The sequence below is a fragment of the Euleptes europaea genome, chromosome 3, assembly GCF_029931775.1.
Source record: "Euleptes europaea isolate rEulEur1 chromosome 3, rEulEur1.hap1, whole genome shotgun sequence".
Classification (NCBI taxonomy): domain Eukaryota; kingdom Metazoa; phylum Chordata; class Lepidosauria; order Squamata; family Sphaerodactylidae; genus Euleptes; species Euleptes europaea.
Window position 1 is genome coordinate 72,426,881 of NC_079314.1, and position 11,739 is coordinate 72,438,619.

Here is an 11,739-nt window from a genome sequence, read left to right on the forward strand (position 1 = left end):
AGGAAATACCTGGAGATTTGGGGGCGGACCCTGAGGACAGTAGGGTTTTGGGAGGGGAGGGACTTCAGTGGGGTATAATGCCATAGAATCCGCCTTCCAAAGGGGCCATTTTCTCCAGGTGTACTGATCTCTGTCGCTTGGAGATCAGTTGTAATCCCAGGAGATCTCAAGCTATCACCTGGAAGTTAGCAACCCTACGGATGCCCAGGCTAGCTCTATCTCATCAGATCTTGGAAGCTAAGAAGGGTTGACCCTGGTTAGTATTTACATGGGATTCTGCCAAGGAATTCCTGGGTTGCTAAGCAGAGGCAGACAGCTGGTTGCCATAAATGGGCTGCAACTTCACAGAACTTTACGCACATACACAAAACTTGCCATGGTTCTCATAAGATCTTGTTGCAGGATACACACCCATTCTGGCAGCCAAGGATGTATTCTTTGTCAGGTTGTGAGCCACCTTGAGCCCCACGTCCCTGCATTCCCCCTCTCAAGGAAAGAACTGCTTCCTTTTCAGCATCGTCGAAATTAATCCTGGTGGGTCTCATTTTGTGGAGAAGAATGGTGGGTTTTGTCAAATGGAACATACTAGTACCTCCTCTAATGCTGTTTCCTACAGAGTTGTTTCTTTCAATATTCTTTGCCTTGGGTATAATTTTTTTGAAATAGAATGTTGGATAAGGGGCCTCATCACCCCTTCCAAAAGTAAATCGGCTGGGCCAAAGGCGATGAAGCGTTGCCGTGGGCAGGATGGCCACTTCTACACTATGCTGGAGATCTATAAAAGGCCTGCATGGTCAAGAAACATGGTCTCAGAAGGAGCTGTGGGGCTGACAGAGACGGTGGCCACAGCTCTCTTGGGAGGAAACCTCACCATGGAAGTTGACTAACAGGCTTCCCAGATGCTCCAGCACAGTAGCCTAATGGAGGCAGACAGCTGGTGACTGCCACCTCCTCTGGCTGCTGCCTCCTATGCCGCTCAAACGTAAGAAATGGTGATAATGTTGGGCACATCCCAATTAGAACCAGCATTATCAGTACCTCTTTTGGAACTTTCACTTTGTGGTTGTGTTTCTGAAAACACAATGCAGTGATAAAGGAGATATTACTGTACATATTGTTGCTTGGTTGGGTGTCAGTATCATGGAGTACGTTGTCGATTGTGCAGACGGCATTACTAACTTCCCTCCTCTTGGGGACACTGTCTCAACGGGCAATCCTAAGCAGGTCTACTCATAAGCAAGTTCCATTTTATTCAGTGGAGACTTACTCTCAGGAAACTGGTCTTAGGACTGCAGCCTGAGTGGCTTGAAGTATCTGTTGCCCATATTACTGGTTGTGTGCTGTGGTCCTTGAAACAGGGAATGAACCATTTGGACAGAACTGTAGAAGTTTCCTCTAGGGAATGATGATAAATGTAGACCTCCTATATATGAACCACTGATTTTAAAGGGAGATATACCTAACCAACTGCAAGGCCCATCAAATTTGGCTACAGACTCAGTCCCCAGTGGAACATTTGTTTGGCTTTGCAATGCCTGGTATCCACCTGTAGTGAACTCTAGGCAACCCTCTGACAACTTTTTAGTTGAGCTCTAAGCAGCAAGTAACTGCCACAAAACTGGCTGCAAGCTAGGCAATTAGCTTCTCCAAATTACTACATATTTGTTTAAATTTCTAATTCAATTTATCATTTTTGTTTCAATAAAAATTAGGTTATGTCTTTGAAAAACAGAACAATACCAATCACAGCTTCCCTGCATTTATAATATCTGGCTGAGATTAATAAATCAGTAGGAATGCCCATTTTCAAACAATTTCTTTTTTAAGGCTTAAAAATGCAGCACAGTTGGAAACACATTGGAATTTCCGTGACAGTTTTTTTTAAATTTTTTATTTTTGGTATTGGTATGATCACAGTTACTTAATTGCTGAGCACATACATTTTAAAGGCCAAATGGAGCCAATTATCTTGGCTTGACCTTCTCCATAAGTGGGGACAGCATTTCAAATGATCCCTTCCAGCAGTGGCTTCAGCAGTTTTACAGCTCAGCTGTAATATACCATGAGGAAGAGCTTGAATATTGAACTTGTTGGGCTACATGCCCAAGCTCCATAGTATATTGCTCCAATTATTAGTCATCTTAATATTTAACCATCTTAATAGTAATCATCTTAATATTTACTTTTGCTTCACATTTTTATTCTAATTGGAAGGACATTATTGGTCAGTTAAAAAAATTCCCTGTTACATGCCATCCCAGTTAATATTCATCTCAGTTGAGGAAGAAACTGATGAGATATGGAACTTCTTCACTGATGTGGCCATTTTTTCCAGGAGATCAGTTGTAATAGAAGGAGATCTCCAGCTGGAGATTTATATATATTTATTTCAAATCTTATTTTCCATATGGGCTCAATAATGAAATGGACTTGTCTTGTTTTTTATAAACTTCTTCTTCTAATTGTCTTTAGTTAGCTGTCTCCTTTAATAACGTTTCTACTGTGGAGCATTGTATAAATTAACTTCACCTGTAACCTCAGTATCCGACTTCGAACGGAGCAGCTTTGCAGCGCTGTTAAATTGTCTTGAGATTTTTGTAAACCCTATTAGAAAGGTATGTCAGGTCTTTGTTTTAATAGCAAAAGTGTATTTTAGCAACAGTAACAATCTATTTAAATTATTAAAAAATTATTTAAAATAATTAAAATTTAAAATGTATTTAAAATGTATCTGGAAGATTATATATATTATATATTATTATTGTTGTATTTATCTAGGAGCCTTGTCTCCCGATATTAGAACGGTGTGCTGATGAAGCCGCTTGCGCGGCGGTGAAAACGTTAAAGTTAATCCGGACTGCGTTTCACACTATCCGTTTTTTTCCACCGTCCTTCTTATGGACTTTGCTTGTTGAAGCCTTTTAGACTTTAGTAAGAACTTCAGTGAAGATTGTTGAAGATTCCGTGAGACTCTTTGAGAGCCATGTATTTTTCCTGCTTGTAATGTTTGTTGTTTGTTCACTGTGCACTTTTTCACTGTACTAAACTTAGGTTGCATTTACGTTGTGTTGGTACTTATTTTCTCCCAAATTCCATTAGTACCAAGTGCCTCTTTTCTCCAGTGGTACCTGGAGGTTGGCAGCCCTACCCCAGGTGCCTCCAGTCGAGGTCAAGGTTAGGCATTCCTGACATTTATGCTTAAAAGATGTTGGGAGATCCACAATCTCTGTCAATCTAGCTCATTTAGTTTCAATGTAAGGACCAAATTAGATGAGGCTGTTTCTTGATAAATAGAAGCCTGACATCAGGGCTATGAGGTGGTGGTGATTGTGAATGGGTGTGTGTGGTGTAACCTTTTCTCATAAGCTATTTTGTCAACTTCATATGCCCCCCAGCTGCTGTTTGCCCCAGGAGGAAAACACATAGGCAACCTGTATCAATAAAAATAAATGATCCCTCAATGTTTTCTCTAGTCTGGTGTTAAGGTTGCCAACCTCCAGGTGGTGGCTGGAGATCTCCTGCTATCACAACTGATCTCCAGGCAACAGAGATCAGTTCACCTGGAAAAAATGGCCTCTTTGGAAGGTGGACTCTATGGCATGAGCAGTGCCGGATTTACATATAAGCTAAACAAGCTAGAGCTTAGGGCCCCACTCTCTTGGGCCCCCCCAAAAATTTTAAAGGAAAAAAAACCCGGATGTACATTTCCAAAATATAAGATAAAAAACAAATAAAATAAAACCTACAGTACATACAGCAACAGTGTATGCAAATGACTTTAGGTACCTATTACGTCCATAAATTACCATATACATATAGCATATATCCAACACAAAAAACAGCGGCAATTTGTTGTTGAGAAAGGACAGCTGGACATATAAAGGGTCCCATTACCTTCAATAGCTTAGGGCCTCATCAAACCTAAATCTGGCCCTGGGCATGAGACCACACTGAAGTCCCTCTCCTCCTCAAACCCCACCCTCCTCAGGCTCCACCCCTAAAATCTCTAGGTATTTCCCAACCCAGAGCTGGAAACCCTATCTGGCGTGCATGCTGAAATCCTGTGCAAAAGACAGTCCCATTGAAATCAATTAAATTGAATTCCAAGTAAACAAACATAAGACTGGGTTGTAAATGGTTTTTCTTTTGTGGCAAAAATAGCAAGGTGAAAAACTTAAAGCTAAATAAGCACAATAATGGTATCACAATTTACCTTTAACACTCAGAGAACAGCATAAAAATAAGGCAAAAGCATCTAATTAATTTCAAGTTCTCCAAAGCTGTTTTTGTCTTCAATCAAAGTTACTGATGATGACCTTTCCCCTGAACAGCCTGACAACAAAATCCATAACATAAAAGCAATCAGATAGAATGTAAAGACTGTGTTTTAAATAAACAACTGTTTTATTCATGAACTATTCATAAGGTGGTGTGACAAATGCTTTGTGGATTTCAATGTGAAAGGATGTCATTTCCATTGGAAAATGGCTTATTAGGATCACAGATTGCAACTATAGTATAGCCCGGATACCGTCTGGGTTTTCTACCCAGAGAACAGAACTCATGGTAGGGGGTAGGCAGTGCTGGTGATGAGGAGGCAGAGGTGGACCTGCCGCCTTCCAAAAGTTGCTTCGCCACCTCTCACTGTAGAGCTGGCCATGCTTGTCACATGTCTATTGATGAGGTAATCTCAATGATCTTAATAGGATCACTGGAATCTGGCGTACAAAATTTTTATTTCATCAGATGGTGGTCTGTGACCTAATCTCTCTCTCTCCTTGCATTCTACTCTTAAAGGGTAATCTATATATAATTAGTTACATAAAATACTAACAATACAACCCTAAGAGCAGTTATACCCATCTAGCCATCATTTTCTTCAAAACATAGAATTTAATGTTAGTATGAATCAAATGTTACTTATTGATTTACTCATGTTTTGTAGGATGGGATTCTATGCTTGAAAACTGAATTGCTTGAAATATGGAAACCTACTTGTTTTTTAAAATGGGATTTTTTCATGTTCTGTCTTTACATATTTTAATAGTTTATAAAAGTATTTTTTCTACAAATCAAAAGTCACTAAGTGTTGCTTCCAGCGTCCTGTGTAACATCCCATATCTTTAACCCCATTTTTACTACAACATTGATTTAATTACAGATTAATGAGGTTCATCAGAAGTGATGGATCGCTAATTGGGCCCCTCCCAAATTAGTGATGTGTTCTGGATAAGTGCTTGGCTTCCATATCCAGTAGTTTCCAAGTTGATAAAATGTTTGAAGGTAATTAACCTAATCCAAGGTTCTGTGGGGCTCTGCTGAGTGTGTGTGTGTGTGTGGGAGCCCCATTCTCTTTTATGCTGTGAAAGGCTCTTTGAGGGCAATGTGCATTTCACGGCTGTGAAGTCTGCAGAGCATTTCTTTGTAGTACCCTGGAGCTGGTGATCATGATGCAGTTTGATTGACTTGGTCACTGTATCAATTAGTCCTGGAATTCTGCTGAAGCATACTATAGGTCTGCTTTATTATAATGGCAAATGCTGAATGCAAAAGCTTTCTAGGTGTCATCTGTCAGTCCTTAACCTCATTTGTACACTGTGAGTGTTTCATTGATTAGGCAGAAAGGAGTGGTGTGTGTTAGCTAGCCAGATGTTCAATCACCCTACATTATGCGTAGGGCTCTTTATTATTTTATTATGCTGGGGAGAAAGCAGCTCATGACCCACTCCCTAATGTGGCATTCCGAAACAGTTAAATTAGCTGCTAGCAGCCTCAAAAGTATGCCGTTTCATTTGTACACGTCATGTGTACAAAAGAGAGTTTTTAAAAGTAGAAATGAGAAAGAAAGGTCCTTTGTATTATTTTAGGAATGGTGAAGTTTCTTCTAGAGAGGATGTGCAATCCAAGGTGCGTGTCCTTATGTCATATATTACTGAATATAATCCATTCCCTCAGCAGAAAGATGACACTAGAATAGATACGGCAGATAATTTATCTGATTCACTTCAGAGTTGCTTACCCATTGTAACTGTATTATTGGTAATGAATCTCACAAGCCTGTGTGGGTAATATTGCTGAATCTATAGTCCTCAAAAGAGGCTTTGTTATTTAAATTAGCTTTTTATTATCTCGCTTGGGTAAGCAGGGAAACTGTTAGTAATCTGAGTCTGTAAGTGTTCTGAATGGAAACCTTTCCATTCTTGCTCTTTCTCCCCTCACCATGTGATGCATGGCATCTGTTGATAAGGAGGCAGGGAAAACAGAGTTACCTGTAACTGGTGTTCATTGAAGTCTTCGTGCAGACACACATATGGGACTGCGCAGGCGCAGGCCAGCCTGTCGGTGGAAGATTTTTCTAGCCTCCTAGTAACAGAGGGGGTGCCCCTCCCCTCTTGGGTGAGCGTGGCGGTTCCTTCCCGCCCAAACCACCACGTGACCCAATGGGAGGGGCGCCCCCTCCTCCCTCAGTTCTTGTGCGCCGCCGTGTACTCCTAAAGTGAAAGAAAAAACAATAGTGAGCCACAGCGGGGATGGAGGGAGGGATGTGTGTCTGCACGAAGACTTCAATGAACACCAGTTACAGGTAACTCTGTTTTCATTGTCAGTCTTCAGTGCAGCCCCACATATGGGATTTTAGCGAGCTACTCACGATACTGGAGGTGGGAGGCGCACTATTGGAATAGTGACTGCAGCACTGCCTTTCCAACATCAGCCTCTCTTCTCGCTTGCAGGTCCAGTGCATAGTGGCGGACGAAGGTATCAGCATCCGACCATGTTGCTGCTTTGCAGATGTCTAGGAGGGGGACTCTCCTGTGGAAAGCAGCTGATGCACCTGTGGCCCTTGTGGAGTGTGCTCTAACGACCAGTGGACATTCAGCACCCGAAGCTTCATACGCCGAACGGATAGCAGCCACGACCCACCTAGATAATGTCTGGGAAGAAGCAGCCTTTCCCTTTTTAGGACCCGCATAACAGATAAACAATGACTTATCTATTCTGAAATGCTTAGTTCTCTCCAAATAATAAAGAAGAGCCCTCTTAACATCTAACGTATGCAAGGTTTTTTCCGCAACTGATGAGGGATTAGGAAAAAACACAGGTAAGGTAACTGGTTGTGCCAAATGAAACTTGGAAACCACCTTAGGCAAAAACTCCAAACTGGGGTGAAGGACGACCCTCTCCTGGAAAACCTTCAGGAAGGGTGGGTCTGACCTCAAAGCAGCCAATTCACTTACACGTCTGGTTGATGTAACTGCCACTAGGAAGGCCACTTTCCTAGATAAGAGGGAAATAGGACACCTACTCATAGGTTCAAAGGGGGGGTCTTGTCATTCTAACAAGAACCAACTGGAGGGACCACTGGGGAACTAAAACCGGAACCGGGGGGAAAACATGTAACAAACCCTTCATAAACCTTTTTGATAAGGGGTGAGAAAAAACAGTAGAACCTTCGATAGGGTCATGGTAAGCGGATATCGCGGCCAGAAACACCTTCACCGAAGATACCGCTAAACCTTTATGTGCTAACATAAGCAAAAATTCAAGAATTAATGTCAAAGGGCAGTGAAAGGATAGAGCGCCTCTTTCTAACACCCAGTTCTGAAACTGCGCCCACTTCTTAGCGTAAGAATCCCTAGTGGAGGGTTTCCTTGCTTGTAACAGGATCTCCTGAACTCCACTACTTAAGGTATGATTTGTGCCCCGATCAGCCATGCTGTTAGGTGAAGTCTGGGTATGTCTGGATGCTGTATACCCTCCCACACCAGAAGATCCGGGACCTGCGGGAGGGAAATGACATTGGGACCGGCCAGTCTGACTAGTTCCGGGTACCAGATTTGTTTGGGCCAACTGGGGGCAATAAGAACACAACGGGTGTTGTCTGTCACAAACTTGTTCAACACCCTGGGTAATAGCGGGAAGGGGGGGAAGGCATAAAAAACCGGTGGGACCAGCTGATCTGGAATGCATCTCCTAGGGAGATATCGTCGTTCCCTGCTAGAGAACAGAAAAGAGTTGCCTTTGTAGATTCCCGGGTCGCAAACAGGTCCACCTCTGGGAATCCCCACCTTGCGAATATTGGCACAAGGTATTTGTCCTGGATAGACCATTCGTGATTGGTCACATAGTCCCTGCTGAGACTGTCCGCCCACGTATTTGCTACCCCTGCGATATGGATCACCCTGATGGTGACTTCCATAGAAATGGCCACATCCCACACTCTGATGGCTTCTTCGCAAAGGGATCTGGAACCAGTGCCCCCTTGCTTGTTGATGTAAAAGACGGTACTCATATTGTCCGACTGGAGGAGCACTCTGCGACCGTAGATCACATCTGAAAAAGAGGTAAGGGCCAGACGCACAGTGACCAATTCTAACATGTTAATATGGAGGGAGGATTGTGGCCCCGTCCACAACCCCTGAACAGCATGACCTTCGCAATGGGCCCCCCACCCCTGTAGGGAAGCATCAGTGGTTAGGGTCATTTCATGAGACCAGTATCCAAAGGGAATACCACTGAACAGGTGATCATCAACTAACCACCAATCCAGAGACTTAAGTATAACCCGGGGAACCGAAAAATGGTGGAAAGGGGTATGCAGCATGGGTCGGAACACACTGAGAAACCACAACTGCAGTGGTCTCATATGGAGTCTAGCATTCAGGACCACAGCGGTAGTAGAGGCCATTAGCCCTAGTAACCTCTGGATAGACCTGACGGTCCGCCAACGCACCCTTTGGAAGGAACGAACCAGTTTCTTGATAGAGGTAGCCCTCTCTACTGGGAGGAGGCCCAGGGCTCGGCGGGAGTCCAAGAGCCCCCCAATGAAAGAGACTCTCTGGGTAGGGATGAGGCGGGACTTTTTCCAATTTATGGCAAGGCCCAACCTGAAACAGGTGGATAAGACCAATGCGACCTGACGTTCTAGGACGTCGGGAGACGCAGCTACGATCAGCCAATCGTCTAGATAGGGAAAAATTGTACAACCCAGAGTCCTAAGATGAGCCATCACCACTGCTATAGTCTTAGTGAAGACTCGGGGAGCAGTGGCCAACCCGAAAGGGAGAGCAGTGTATTCGTAAATATTGGGCCCTTTTCTGAATCTCAGGTACTTTCTGTGGCTAGGATGGATGGAAATATGGAAATAAGCGTCTCTTAAGTCCATCACCACAAACCACGCCTCTCGGGCTAACAATTCCATAACATTTGGAAGCGACACCATTCGGAAACGTGAAACAAAGAGGAATTTATTCAAATCTCTGAGATCCAAAATAGGCCTGCGGCCTCCATCCTTTTTATCTATAAGAAAAAACCTAGAGTAAAAACCCCACTCTTGGGAAGAGGGGGAAACACATTGAACCGCTCCTTTGGCGAGCAACTCATCTAACTGAGAGGCAACTTCTGCCATTGGGTTATCACTGGCCTCGGAAGGAGGTCGCAGTGGGGGCAAACTTCTAAACTCCAACATGTAACCCAACATAACAATTTGGAGGACCCACTCATCTTGGCAAATAGCCTGCCACTGTGGTAGGTACTTATGTAATCTGTCCAGGAAAAATAGGTCTTCTTCCTGGACATGTGAGAGTCAGAACTTGCATCCTTGGTGGTGCATATCCTTCTGAGGGGGAGGTGCAGAGGCAGCTCGGCTTTTATTGCCTCCGAAAGAGTTGGGTCTCCTCCCAGTCCCTCGGGGTTGGTACTGCTGCCGAGGATACAGTTGCTGCTGCTGCTGTTGCTGCTGTGGAGGCCTGTAGTACGATGGGTAGTAATTCTGCCTCCTCTGAGGTTGGAAGCGATCCCTGGTAGTAGTTGAAGCAGGGAGGACTCCATATGATCTGGCCGTCTGCCGGTCTGTCTTCTTTTCTTTCAGGAAATCGTTGGTAGATGAAGAAAAAAGAGTCTCACCCTCGAAGGGCAAATCCTCAACTCTAGCCCTGGTGTCAATCGGGAGAGCAGTGTTCCTGAGCCATGAATGTCTTCGAATCGTGATGGCTGATGCTAACGTACGTGTCGAAGTGTCAGCAGCATGCTTTCCCGCTGCAATTTCCTGTAGCGAGACCCGCATGGCTTCGGCCTGCACTTGCTGAATGGCTTTCCTGGGCTCTTCTGGAATATCATCCAGATGCAAAGATATCTTTTCCCACATGAACAACTGGTAGCCACCCAGGATGGTCTGGAAATTGGCTATCCGAAAATTAAGTGCTGCTGAGGAGTACACTTTCCTCCCCAGAGTATCAAGCCGTTTACTTTCTTTATCAGAGGGCGAGGCTTGGTGGCCGATTTTATGCTTCGCCTGCATCTCCTCGGTAACAATGGAAGATGGAGGAGGATGTTTAGATAAAAATGAGCATGAATCAGGCTTCACTCTGTAGGAGTTATCCACCCTTCTAGTAGTAGGAGGGGCAGAGGCAGGTTTAGAAAAGATGGGGGCTTGGATATCTTGAAGGCCCTCTAATACAGGAAAAAGTACCATATCCACAGATCCAGCATGGAGTCTACTTAGGATTTTATCCTTTGGCTTGTTATCCACAGCGGTTACATCAAGGTCCAGGGCTGCAGCAATCCTTAACATTTGGTCTGCCCTAATTCTAGAATCTTCAGTAAGAGGGACATTATCCTGGTCACCAGACATATCATCTGGGGATAAATCAAGAGTGGCATCCGATGCTGTATTCATAGCCGAGGTTCCCTCCATAGGATCGTATGGATCTAAAGGAGCAACATACTGCTGGAACTCAGGTGTAAGGATTGGAGGGTCCAGGTGGGCTGGCAGTGCCCGTTGGACAGGCTGACCACAAATATCCAGGTTTCTGGTCCTGCAGAACTCGATCCAACTGGGGATGTCAGCAGGAGAGATAAGCATTTGTTGTGGCTGCTGGTAACACTGCCAGTGCAGGTTAGGCGCAGGAGAGACTGAACGGGATTCAAAACCCTCAGGGGAGGGATAAATTAAATCCTGACCAAAAATAGAATGAGCAGGTGACCCCACTGACGGGGTTTTAGGAGGAGGGGGGGTAATAGCCCGTGTCACCTTAGCAGCAGAGCTTTTCTTTTTCTTATCAGATTTATCCTTATGTTTCAGCCTCTTAGGGGAGGAAGGCTCTAGCGGAGCAGAAGAGCTCTTTCTCTTTCCCACAGACGACGAGCCCGCGGTAGGGGGCCTCTGGTCTGCAGCCGTCAGGTGTGAGCTCGAGGCCGAGGGCGGAGGGACTGCAAAAGCTGGAACCGAGCCAGGGGGCGGAGCGCCGGTCGGGACCGAGGCAACTGCAGGCGTCGAGCTAGCTGAGCAGGGGAGTGTGCTTTGAACCGAGGAGCCCTCCGGTTCGACAGTTGGGGCCTGAACGACTGCCCCTGTAGCGGGCGCAGCGCTTTTTGCTGGGGCCGAGGCTGCGCTCTTCGCAGAATGGACAGACGCTGCCCCCGATAAATCAGCTGATGGTCGGGTCGGGGTGGAGCGCACAGAAGCGGTTTGCTTTGCCGTTGCCTCCAAAGACTTTTCCCATAGGGCAGCCTTAAGCCGAAACGCCCTGTCCTTCCTGGCTGCGCTGGTAAACTTCTTGCAGACGGCGCAAGTCTGCACAGAATGCCCCTCCCCCAGACAAAGAAGGCACAGCTCGTGCTCATCAGAGCAGGGCATTTTTAAGCCACAAGAGGAACACTTTTTAAACGGTGGCTTAGCTGCCATGGCGGCACTAAGAAGCGATTCAGTCTAGGCCAGATGGACTGCCTCAGACTGGGTAA